The following is an 11834-nucleotide window of genomic DNA, read 5'->3' as shown; positions in this document are numbered from 1 at the left end:
TAGCATTTTGCGCAGCAGCCACTATTGCAATCTTTTCTTCCTCATTTTGTTCCTCTTTCAATCTATGCGGAGTTGCTGGTTGTTGGACTTCTTCTGTTTCAAGATCCAGAGGCTTAAAGGTGGACGCAACTTTAGGGTCTATTTTCTCATGCTTCTCCAAACTATAGGTCAACGGGTCTTCGGTTGTCACCGCATTCAAGTTGGTCGCAATGGGCTTCTCTCTTACCTCCGCAGTCATATTGTTGCTTAGCAAGGAGACTGCTAAGCATTGTTCCTTCCCGTTACCCCTAGCATTGCGAGGGAGCTCAGTTGAGCTCGGCAACGCTCCTTGCGGTCTGTTTTTCAGCTCACCCAACATTTGTCCCATTTGGATTTCGAGATTTCTAATGGATGTAGCTTGATTTTGAAGCACTAATTTGTTTTTCTCAATGTATTGCTTAAACAAGCTCTCTAAGGATGAAGATTGCGGTGTTTTTGCGCTGCTAATTTTTCTATGCGCTGGACTGCTTGTTTGCGGGAAAAATCCGGGTGGCCCTTCTTTTTATGCCACAGGTTGAAAGCTTTGTTGTTGATTTTTTCACGTAAAATTTGGGTGGTTTTGCCACCTGGGGTTATATGTATTGGAATAGGGATTATCTCTCATGAAACATACCAATTGTGGGTTTTTTGGGCATTCCTCCATCGGGTGAGCAACTCTGCAAATAACACAACTTGCAGTCGTTTGAGTAATTGCGCTGACTGCACTTTCTTCGCTTCTGTATTATTAATTGCGATGCCTTGTATTAAACTCATTATCGCAGTCATTTGATTTTGTAGGGATGCGATGGCCCCATTGTTTGCGTCATGTTCTTTTATTCTTAATCTCTGATCGCTTTCCCACCAATCCTCGTGATTTTTGGAAATGCGATGAAGTATACTTTTTGCCTTCTCATATGTTTTATTGAGCAGACCACCAACAGCTGCCGCATTGGCAGTGGTCTGCGAAGAAAATCTCCATTTGCAGGCAGTCTGGTAAGCCATTGTGTAGACAGTCTCTTACCAGCCGCTTAAACCTCGCCCAAGCATCATTGAGCGATTCATCATCTTCTTGCTCAAAATTTGTTATTAATTTCTGTCTCCCAGCATTCTCGGTTGGTGGAAAGTATTTCTTCATAAACTTTTCCGCCACCTGTTCCCACGAAGTTATCTCTCCCGGTTCGAGAGAATATGCCTCATTTCCTCACCTGATCACAGAAAGAAAATGAAAACAGAATTAGTCGAACTTCCTTGGTAGAGATATTCGGGAAAACAAAATTGTTGCAGATCTCTATGAAGCTCCGGAGGTGGGCGAGTGGGTCTTCGCCACGCCTTCCTCCAAACTGCCCAGCAGCCTGGATCATCTACAACATTACCGGCTTCATTTCAAACCTCGATCCATCTAACATCGGCCTCATGATTCCTAGAGAGAAATCATAGAGGTTAGGTGATGCATAGTCCCGGATGGGTCTATTGCGATCATTCGTCAGAAGAATGGGGTTGGTCATTATGTTATTCGCATTAGCGGCTCTTACTTCCGGTTACTCCGCCATTCTTGGTGTTCTCTCTTGTTGTTGGCAGTTGTCTCTTAGTCTTCGTCTGAATGTCCTAACAATCTCCGGGTCATAATTCGCCAGAGATTGAGAGTCTGCAAAGAAATCAAAAAAATTATCGTTAGCACTCTATTTTTTCGAAGTCCCCAGCAACGTCGCCAAAAACTTGATGCTCGATTTTATGAAGTGAAAATGTGGATGATATACGATGGTGAAATTGCGTTGTGCACTCAAGTTTCCTCAGTGGAATCCAAGTGTAAATTCCACTAAGTTTTCTGGTAAGTCTAAGGTCGAACACAGGGACTTGTGAAAACAGGTTGCGTCGGTAATTTTTATGAAAACTTTGCTGTGGCCAAATAAATAAATTGTTGGTTTGTTGTTGATTGTGTTAATGAGAAAATAAACAAATGCGGTGGATTTGAGAAAAGTCAGTTGTCTGATAGATGCTCTGAGTATGCGATGAATGGGTTGAGAAGATCTTTAGCTACCGTTACTTAGGAATACGTCAGACTATGCGATCATGCTACCACTATGCACAGTAAGTCATTTTCCAATGCAAATGCGATGTTCCTAAGTCTAGGACGCATGGGTTGAATGCAAAAGTGTCCATAGAGCTTATCCCTAAGTCTCTACTCTTGTCCTATGCGATGATGCAAAATGCATAAAAGTAAGGTGACCGCATACAATCATACCCTATCTCTAGGATGCATGCGATGCGTTGATAACAAATAGGGCTTATTTCTAAGCTCCTATCTCTTATTTATGCGTTCTAATCTGACTCTCCTAAGCCTAGATTCTAACCTGGCCTTCCCAATCCTGGATCCTGTCCTTAGACTACCCTCCGGAGTATCTCTAATGGACGAATGAAGCATACATAATACAAGATAATCACATAGCATGAAGATTCTCTAGTTGTGCTAGCTAAATGCTTCTCAACCCATTCAACTAATTTAGCTACTCATGCATGAATAACAGAGAGTGAACATATATAGAGAAATAGATTCCATTTCGATAAATGAATGGAGTACAAGATAACAATGGAAGTTAAAGGTAGAGAGCCTGATAGTAATTCTTTGCTGACCGAGGCTTTTACACTATAATCTCTATTCAGTTCTAAAGATGTTTTCGCTTCTGCAGGCGTCGACCCTCTCTTTGTCCTTAAAGCTTCTGACGCTCTCCCAAGCTTATCGGAATGATCTATCGGCACAACCTTCTCTCTCGCGTCTGCCTTAAAACGAAAGAAAACTATGAACAAGGACGTATGAAACTTCGAACTAAAGAATGGTGAACTTGTTAACCCCTTTTCTGAAGGACGCCCTTGGTATTTATAGAACATCCAAGGTGAACGGCGGCTTCTCTCTCCTGATTGTACATATGGGACGACTTTAATTCCTGAATGATGCACCAAATATTTATCACCGAAAAGCTGAATGTACTTGTGATCGTTATCGGTTGTTAACTGAATTTGGATTCGACTGTCATCAGCTTTCTGTCCCATCGCGATTAATTAGCCTTTCACCCAGATGTGCCCACCATGTTGTGCTAACCAAGTTGCGGCAATCATTCTCGGGAGAATGTTTGCGAACACAATCATCGCAAAGCCTTGTGGTGAAGTTGCGCTTGACCAATGATTTCCTATGATCGCAATTTTTGCATTGCGTCAACGCATATTCTACATAAAAACTCTAAAATAAACTGTTCCTATGCGATGAACGCATGCGACCGCAATATTATGAAATTGATGCTTGATGGACGCAATTTAACATGTTTTATCAACACAATCCAAAATTGTTTAAGAACTTAGCACTATGATAACGTGCATTTTTGCACGTTATCATTACTCTCAGCTCTCTCTACTTGCACTTCTTCTCTAACTGTCTTTCTTGTTCTAGGTTTAGGTGCCATGTCCTGTCATGAATTCATACGTTAACTAGCTATTTCTGGGTCTTTCTTAGAAATCATGCATTTAAAACACTACATCACTGTTCTCATATATGCATTGAAACTTTCATTAGTAGGACGTACCTGGCGATGACGAAGGATCCGTTACTGGGCCACAGGGACTATCTAGATTTACATAGTAAGTCAGTCTACAAAACCCAAAACATGGGCTCTGATACCAACTGTAACAACCCGACTCCCTAGGACTTAAGTTAGGTCGTTACTAAAATGCATACATGCATGGAACTTAAAATGACACTCTTTTATGATGAAATAAATGCTAAAAAGATAAGGGGAGTTCAAAAGTTCTTTATTAAATGCAAATATTAAAAGCAATAATAGGGTACTCATAAATCATAAGGTTAATAAATGAGTATGAAAAACAATTCTCAATAATAAGTTGCAAACATCAAAACTGAAATTTTAGCAAAAACATGAAGGAAATCTAAGTGTTATTAGCGGAAGCATAAAAAAACTGGTCCTAGTGGCTCGATCACGGATTTTGCTTGTCATTCGCTGACGCATCCTTACTCTTACCTGAAACAATAATATGAGAACGAATGAGTATAAAATACTTAGTAAGTAACCCCACTACTGGGGTTAGACTAGGCATCTATGTCCCTTAGATACCTACCTCTGGTGAAACATATAAACTGCTCTTGTTTAAAATTTGTAATAAGCTTTCTTCGTCTTGCGTTCTCGGTAGGTGGAAAATACTTTTTCATGATTTTTTCCACTAATTGCTACTAAGAAGTAATCTCTCCTGGTTCGAGCGAATAAGCCCATTTCCTAGTCTGATCACAAAGAGAAAATGGGAATAACGTTAGTCGAACTTCTTCAGTAGAGATGTTCGGGAACACAAAAGTATTGCAGATTTCAATAAAACTTCGGAGGTGAGCGTGCGGGTCTTCGCCACGCCTTCCTCCAAATTGACCTGCAGTCTGGATCATCTGCAGCATCATCGGTTTCATTTCGAATATGCTTCCGTCAAAGGTAGGCCTCATGATTCCCGGAGAGAAATCATAGAGGTTTGGCGATGCATAGTCCCTAATGGGCCTATTGGGATCGTTTGCCAACAGAATCGGATTCGCCATGACATTGTTATCATTTGGTGCTCTACCTCCAGGCTGCTTCACCATATCTTTTTTATCGGATTGTGGTTGCTGTTAGCGGTCTCTCAATCTTTGTCTAAAAGTCCTCTCAATCTCTAGTTCGTAATTCGCCAGAGATTGAGAGTTCTGCAAAAAAATAAGAAAAATTACCGTTAACAAACTATTTTGCCGAAGTCCCCAGCAACGACGCCAAAAACTTGATGCATTATTTTATTAAGTGAAAATATGGATGATATGCGTTGATGGATTGCGTTGTGCACTCAAGTTTCCCCAGCAGAATTCAAGTGTAAATTTCTCTGAGTTTCTTGGTAAGTCCAGGGTCGAACACAGGGACTTGTGAAAATAGATTGTGTTGATAATTTTTTATGAAAATTTTGCGGTAACCGGGAAAATAAATAAAGTGTTTGGTTGTTGATTGCGTTGATTAAAAAGAAATAACAAATGCAGCAGAGTTTGAAAAGAGTTGGTAAACGGGAAATGCGATGAATATGCGGTGAACGGATTGAGAAAGATTTTGGCTAACACTCCCTAGAATGCGTTCATGCTTTGCGATCATGCAGCATGCATACAACAGTAAACCACCTCTCGGTGCAAATACCATGACTTCTAAAGCTAGAACGCATGCGATAATTCTGCGATAAGTCTACAGGGTTTACACATAAATCTCTATCTTTATTTATGTGATGACAACATGACATTCACACAAATATGTGACCACATAATATCATTCCCATTCCTGGGATGCATGCGATGCAAGTTGACAAACAGAGCTTATCTCTAAGTCCCTATCTCTTGTTTATGCAAGCCTAATCTTGCTCTTTCGAGTCCAGATTCTAACATAGCTCTCTCGTGACATTAGGTTCTTTCTTTAGACTCTCTCTCGAGTAACTCTAAAGGGTAATTTGCACAGCATAAAACAAAACAATCACATGCAATGAACTTCCTTGGTCATGTTAGCTTAGTTCTTCTCAACCCATTCAACTAGTTTAGCTACTCATACGTGTTAAGAGAGTAAACAGATGTAGAAATAGTACTTCCATTGAATAGATACGAAGATGAAGTACAAATAACAAATCAAGTATAATAAAGAGTCTGGTAGCAATTTCTTGCTGCTAGGCGTCTACACTGTTTCTACTCGTGTCAAGGTTCTCTCTCGAGTTGCCCTGGGCGATCTCTGGCGCCACCACTCTTCTCGTTCTTCCCCTTAAAAATGAAAGAAAACTATGAACAGAAGACGGTGAGCTGGTTATATCGTGAACTTGTCAACCGATCAACCCTTTTTCTGAAGAATACACTTGGTATTTATAGGGCATCAATGGTGAAAGGGGGCTTTTCTCTCCCGGTTGTATAGATGGGACAGCTTTAATTCCTGATTGACGCGCTGAATGATTGTTGCCGATAAAGCTGAATGTACTTTGTGACTGTTATCGGCTGTCAACTTAATTTGGATTCGACTGTCATCAGCTTTCTGTCCCATTGCTCTTAATTGGCCTTTCACCTAGATGTGCCCACCATGTTGCGCTGACCATGTTGCGACGATCCTTCTCGGACGAATGTTTGCGAGCACGATCAATGTAAAGTCTTGCGGTGAAATTGCGCTCGACCGATAATTTCCTATGATCACAATTTTGCATTGTGTTAACGCATATTCTGCACAAAAAATACAAAAATCAATAGTTCTAATGCGCCGAACGCATGCGACAGCAATATTATAGAATTTATGCTAATGGACGCAATTTAACATATTTCATCAACGAAATCCAACATTTTTTAAAAACTTAGCACTATGATAACGTGTATTTCTGCCCACATTTAATTTGCGGTTAGTCCATACAAATTTATCTGCAATGGGATAGATAATGCCCGCATCCAACCATTTTATCTTCTTCTTGATGACCTCTTTCATTGCATGGTTAAGTCTGCGTTGATTTTCAATAGTTGCTTTGTGGTCGTCCTCAAGACGAATGTGGTGCATGCAATATGCAGGGCTAATTTCTCTAATGTCAGCGAGCGTCCAGCCAATTGCTCACACATATTTCTTGAGAATGCTCATCAACGCATTCTCTTGATCTTCGTTGAGTGCAGAGGAAATTATCACTGGCTGCTTCTCATTCTGCCCCAGAAATGCATACTTCAAATGGGTTGGTAGGGTCTTTAATTCAAGTGTTGGTAGTTCCACGAGGGAAGGTTGCGTTGGTTTTCTTTCTTCCGTCGGCTCTACTTCTTGCGTTACGATCATCTCTTCTTCCTTGTTTGTTTTTATTGCGATCGCATTGCAGGCAACAACGGATGCGCTGACATCCTCTTCTTCATACTCTTCATCAGACTTTTCTTCTTCAATCGAATTTAGGTCATCATCAGAATCTTGCAGGTCTTCCTCATCCGGGAATTTCATGGCACGAATTATGTTAAATCTGAGCTTATGTCCGTTTATGCTCAAAGTGATTTCTCCCTAGTGCTCATCAATTTGAGCACGACCCGTTGATAGGAAAGGTCGCCCCAAAATGATGGACACATCTTTGTCGGCCTCATAGTCTAGGATGATGAAGTCAGTTGGCAAAATAAATTTATCAATCGTGATCAGCACATCTTTCACCTTACCTTCTGGATGAACCAGAGACCTGTCAGCCAATTGGAGCATCACTGATGTGGGCACGAGTTGCCGCACATTTAATTGTCTAAAAATTGACAGCGGCATTAAATTTATGCTGGCCCCCAAGTCACACAAGGCTTGCCCAATATAGAGTCCTCCTATGGAGAAGGAATAGTGAAGCTCCCAGGATCGCTCATCTTCGGTGGGATAATGGTTTTGGAACTTTGTGTTAATGCCACCGTGGCAAATTTTCCAGCGCCTCTTTTCTTAGTTACTATGTCCTTCAGAAACTTGGCATAGGCAGACATTTCCTCAATCGCTTCACTGAAAGGAATGTTAACATGTAATTGCTTTAACATAGATAAGAAGCATTGGTACTGTACCTCTTCATTTTTCTTCTTCCTTAGTCTCTGAGGGAAAGGTGGTAACTGAACTTTCACGATTCCCGTTTCATTAGGCTTCGATGTCGATGCAACCTCAGGTCTCACTACTTCATTTTCTCTTTCTTCTTCTTACATTACTGCAATCTCAGGCTCAGTTGCGATGGAAGTTGTTCTACTATGCTCCTTCTTTCCTCTCTCCACAGTCTTCCCACTGTGCAATGTCACAACCTGACATTGCTCTTTACGTAATGGGGGTTGCGTGGAAGTTCGGTAGAGCTTGGCAACCCTTACGGTCTACTTTCCAGCTCACTCGCAATCTGGCTCATTTGTGATTCGAGGTTGCGAATGGACGTAGCCTGACTTTGAAGCACTATCTCGTTTTTCTCTATATATTGCTTCAACAGACTCTTCAGAGAAGAGGATTGCGGTGGTTGTTGTGAGCTACTTGCTTGATTGCTCTGTTGACTATTGTTGCGTTGGAAGAATCCTAGTGGCCCCTCTTTTTGCGCCACAGATTGAAAATTTTGTTGTTGATTCTTCCAAGCAAAATTGCGCCACAGACAGTGGATTTTGCGGGCAATCTTCCATCGCAAGCCCATCACCGAAAGTTGTACACCTTGCGGTGTTTTGACTGATTGCTTTGATTTGCCCACCTAGCGGTGTTGGGCTACTGATCGCCATTCCTTGAATCAAATTCATCATTGCGGTCATTTGGTTTTGTAATGAAACAATAGCATCGTTATTTGCGTCAGAATCTTTAAGTCTCAATCTCTGGTCACTCTCCCTCCAGTCTTCATGGTTCTTGGAGATGCGGTCCAGGATATTCTTCGTCTGATCGTAAGTTTTGTCAAGCAAACCACCAGCAGCTGCCGCATTGGCAGCGGTCTGCAAAGCGGGATTCAAACCGTGATAGAAAATTTTCATTTGAAGACAATCTGGTAGCCCATTATGTGGACAATCTCGAACCAACCTTTTAAACCTCGCCCAGGCATCGCTAAGCGATTCGTCGATATCTTGTTCAAAATTTGTAATAAGATTTCTTCGTCTTACGTTTTCGGTTGGTGAAAAGTACTTTTTCATGAATTTTTCCACTACCTGCTCCCAAGAAGTAATCTCTCCTGGTTCGAGCGAATAAGCCCATTTCCAAGCCTAATCACAGAGAGAAAATGGGAACAACGTTAGTCAAACTTCTTCAGTAGAGAAGTTAGGAAACACAAAAGTATTTCAGATTTCAATAAAACTTCGGAGGTGAGCGTGCGGGTCCTCGCCACGCCTTCCTCCGAATTGACCTGCAGTCTGGATCATCTGCAGCATCATCGATTTCATCTCGAATCTGCTTCCATAGAGGGCAGGCTTCATGATTCTCGAAGAGAAATCATAGAGGTTTGGTGATACATAGTCCCTAATGGGCCTATTGCGATCGTTTGCCAACAGAATTGAATTCGCCATGAAAATTTTATCATTTGGTGCTCCATCTCTAGGCTGCTCCGCCACCTCTTCTTTATTAGATTGTGGTTGCTGTTGGCAGTCTCTCAATCTTCGTCTAAAAGTCCTCTCAATCTCTGGGTCGTAATTCGCCAGAGATCTAGAGTCCTGTAAAGAAATAAAAAAAATTACCGTTAACAAACTATTTTGCCGAAGTCTCCGACAATGGCGCCAAAAACTTGATGCGTTATTTTATTAAGTGGAAATATGGATGAATACACTTGGTATTTATTGGTCATCAATGGTGAAAGGCGGCTTCTCTCTCCCGGTTGTACAGATGGGACAACTTTAATTCTTGATTGACGTGCCGAATGATTGTTGCCGATAAAGCTGAATGTACTTTGTGATCATTATCGGCCGTCAACTTAGTTTGGATTCGACTGTCATCAGCTTTCTATCCCATTGCTCTTAATTGGCCTTTCACCCAGATTCGCCCACCATGTTACGCTGACCAAGTTGCAGCGATCCTTCTCGGATGAATGTTTGCGAGCACGATCAACGCAAAGTCTTGTGGTGAAGTTGCGCTCGACCGATAATTTCCTATGATCGCAATCTTACATTGCATTAACGCATATTCTGCACAAAAAATACAAAAACTAATAGTTCTAATGCCCTGAACGCATGCGACCACAATATTATAGAATTTATGCCTAATGGACGCAATTTAACATATTTCATCAACGCAATCTAACATTGTTTAAGAACTTAACACTATGATAACATGAATTTCTGCCCGTTATCATGAATCTCGAAGGAAACATAATCTGGTGAATCCCGAAGGAAACATAAACTGGTGAATCCCGAAGAAAACACAAAATATAATGGGCATCTAACTAATCAGTAAGGACACTTGCACAGTCTCAACATCATAATTATCACTATATGAATCTATGACATACATATATACCTCAACATCAGGGCTCTACAACATACACATATACCTCAACATCATTAGATCAAATACAACTATATGGAATCACATACCATTTCATACTGGCATTCAAGGGTCTTCGTGCACAAACAAATATTTCAGATCTCGTACCAGAACATAATTTGGTCATATTATACTATCAGTCTATCATGCTGTCATTCTGCCATAACATTCATTTATCATGCTAGCATACATCTAATGCCTGTCCCATGGGCAGTTCCAGTAGTAAGATTACTTACCTTAAATTTGGTCACAATTTAATCCAAGTAATTAACCCTCTTACAACTCTTGGAAGGCTTTGAATCCACTCTATAACATACATTACAAATATTAATTTAGCATCCTTGGTCCAAAAGTAATAAATCTAAAGTTCTAAACTCATCTTTGGGATCTGAATCCAATTAACCAAATTATTTAAAGATCTTCAATTGAACTTTACCTAAATAAAAAATCTGCAAACAATCTTAGACAGCCAACGAAACCAGCAACTCCAAGTAAGACCCTGACATAAGAACGCAACCAAGTTTTAAAATTAAAACCAAGGCCTAATCATACATACTCAAAATACTGCCAAAAATCCGGGTAAACTCACCCAAGGTGTGATATGAGGTGCCCCAAATTTGCTAAAACAATTCCAACTTCAGCAGCTCCTTGATACCTTCAAGAACACTAATCCAAAGTTGACACATAAAGGCCTCAATCGATTGGTGCCAATAGTAAATGGGCAGTCAAAAATCAATTGAAAACAACCCCAACCAGTAGAAATCTTACCCAAGTTGAGAAATCTGATGACGACACGAGCAACGACGGTGGCAATAGAAGGAATTTGGCGCAGATCTGGTCGATTTAAAAAGAGGATCGGCGCTGGCGGCGGCGGCTTCGGTGCAGACGCGTCTGGAGCGGCACTGGTCGGTTCGGACGAAAAGGCTCGAATGCGGGCGGCATCACATGGGGATCGGAATCAGATCTAGGTGGCGCGAACGGTTGAGGCCGAAGTCGGATCTGGGCTATTCGCGACTGGGATCTGGGTTGGCGGTCAAGGTCAGCGGCAAGCGGCAGACTGCTGGTCAAGGTCGGCGGCGAGAAGAACAGCGGCTGGCAAAAGAAAAAACGGAGGGAAAAGCTTGGTCGCGTGCGTGAGAGAGAAAAGAATTTGGGGGGGGGGGTTATAAAATAATAATAATAATAATAATAATAAATAAATAAATAAATAAAAAGGAAATAAATATAATTATATTTTATTCTTTTCCTTATTCCACTTTATACTATTAAATTCATTTCCTTTCCAAAAAGAAATTAATTCCTACAATTAATTTCGAAATTGAATAATTTCACGCCAACAATTAAATTTTCGCACATACACTTGGAGTCCAAAATCCCAAAAATGCCCTCCAACTTATAACAATTACTGAAATTTCAAATAATAAAAATTATTGAAATTACATTATTACTAAAAAAAATATACGGGGTGTTACACTTTGATACCAAACTAGTAGCAACTAACTCTTTAACCTTCTCAGAACTTATACTTTGATACTAAGCTGGTATAGACTAATTCCTCAATTTTCCCAGAAACTTATGCTCTGATACCAAGTTGTCACACCCCACCCCGCGCCTGCACTCTTGAGCCCGAGGAGAGGCGTGAGGGACTACAGATACCACTCCTTTGTGATACCTACAATCCATCTGAACCTCTTTACTCTCAGTAAATTTCAAGTCAAGGAGGCAAACAACAACTGAATAAGTAGGCCAATTTTATTACAATGATGTAACGTTTATACAACTCCAAGACTTAAAAACAAAGTTTACAACAATAACTGT

The 11834-nt window shown here is 40.8% G+C and overlaps 1 non-coding gene across 1 annotated transcript; it reads left to right on the top strand.

Moving 5' to 3' along the window:
• The first annotated feature begins 1013 nt into the window (after positions 1 to 1013).
• Positions 1014 to 1119, top strand: LOC120072380 (small nucleolar RNA R71). Its single transcript, XR_005480443.1, has one exon. It is a non-coding gene; the product is annotated as a small nucleolar RNA R71 (small nucleolar RNA).
• The last annotated feature ends 10715 nt before the right edge of the window (positions 1120 to 11834 follow it).

The sequence above is a fragment of the Benincasa hispida genome, chromosome 2 (genome assembly GCF_027475165.1).
Source record: "Benincasa hispida cultivar pf3 chromosome 2, pf3_genome.v1.1, whole genome shotgun sequence".
Lineage (NCBI taxonomy): Eukaryota > Viridiplantae > Streptophyta > Magnoliopsida > Cucurbitales > Cucurbitaceae > Benincasa > Benincasa hispida.
Note: the sequence above shows the minus strand (reverse complement) of the source record. Positions and strands in the feature narration are given on the sequence as shown.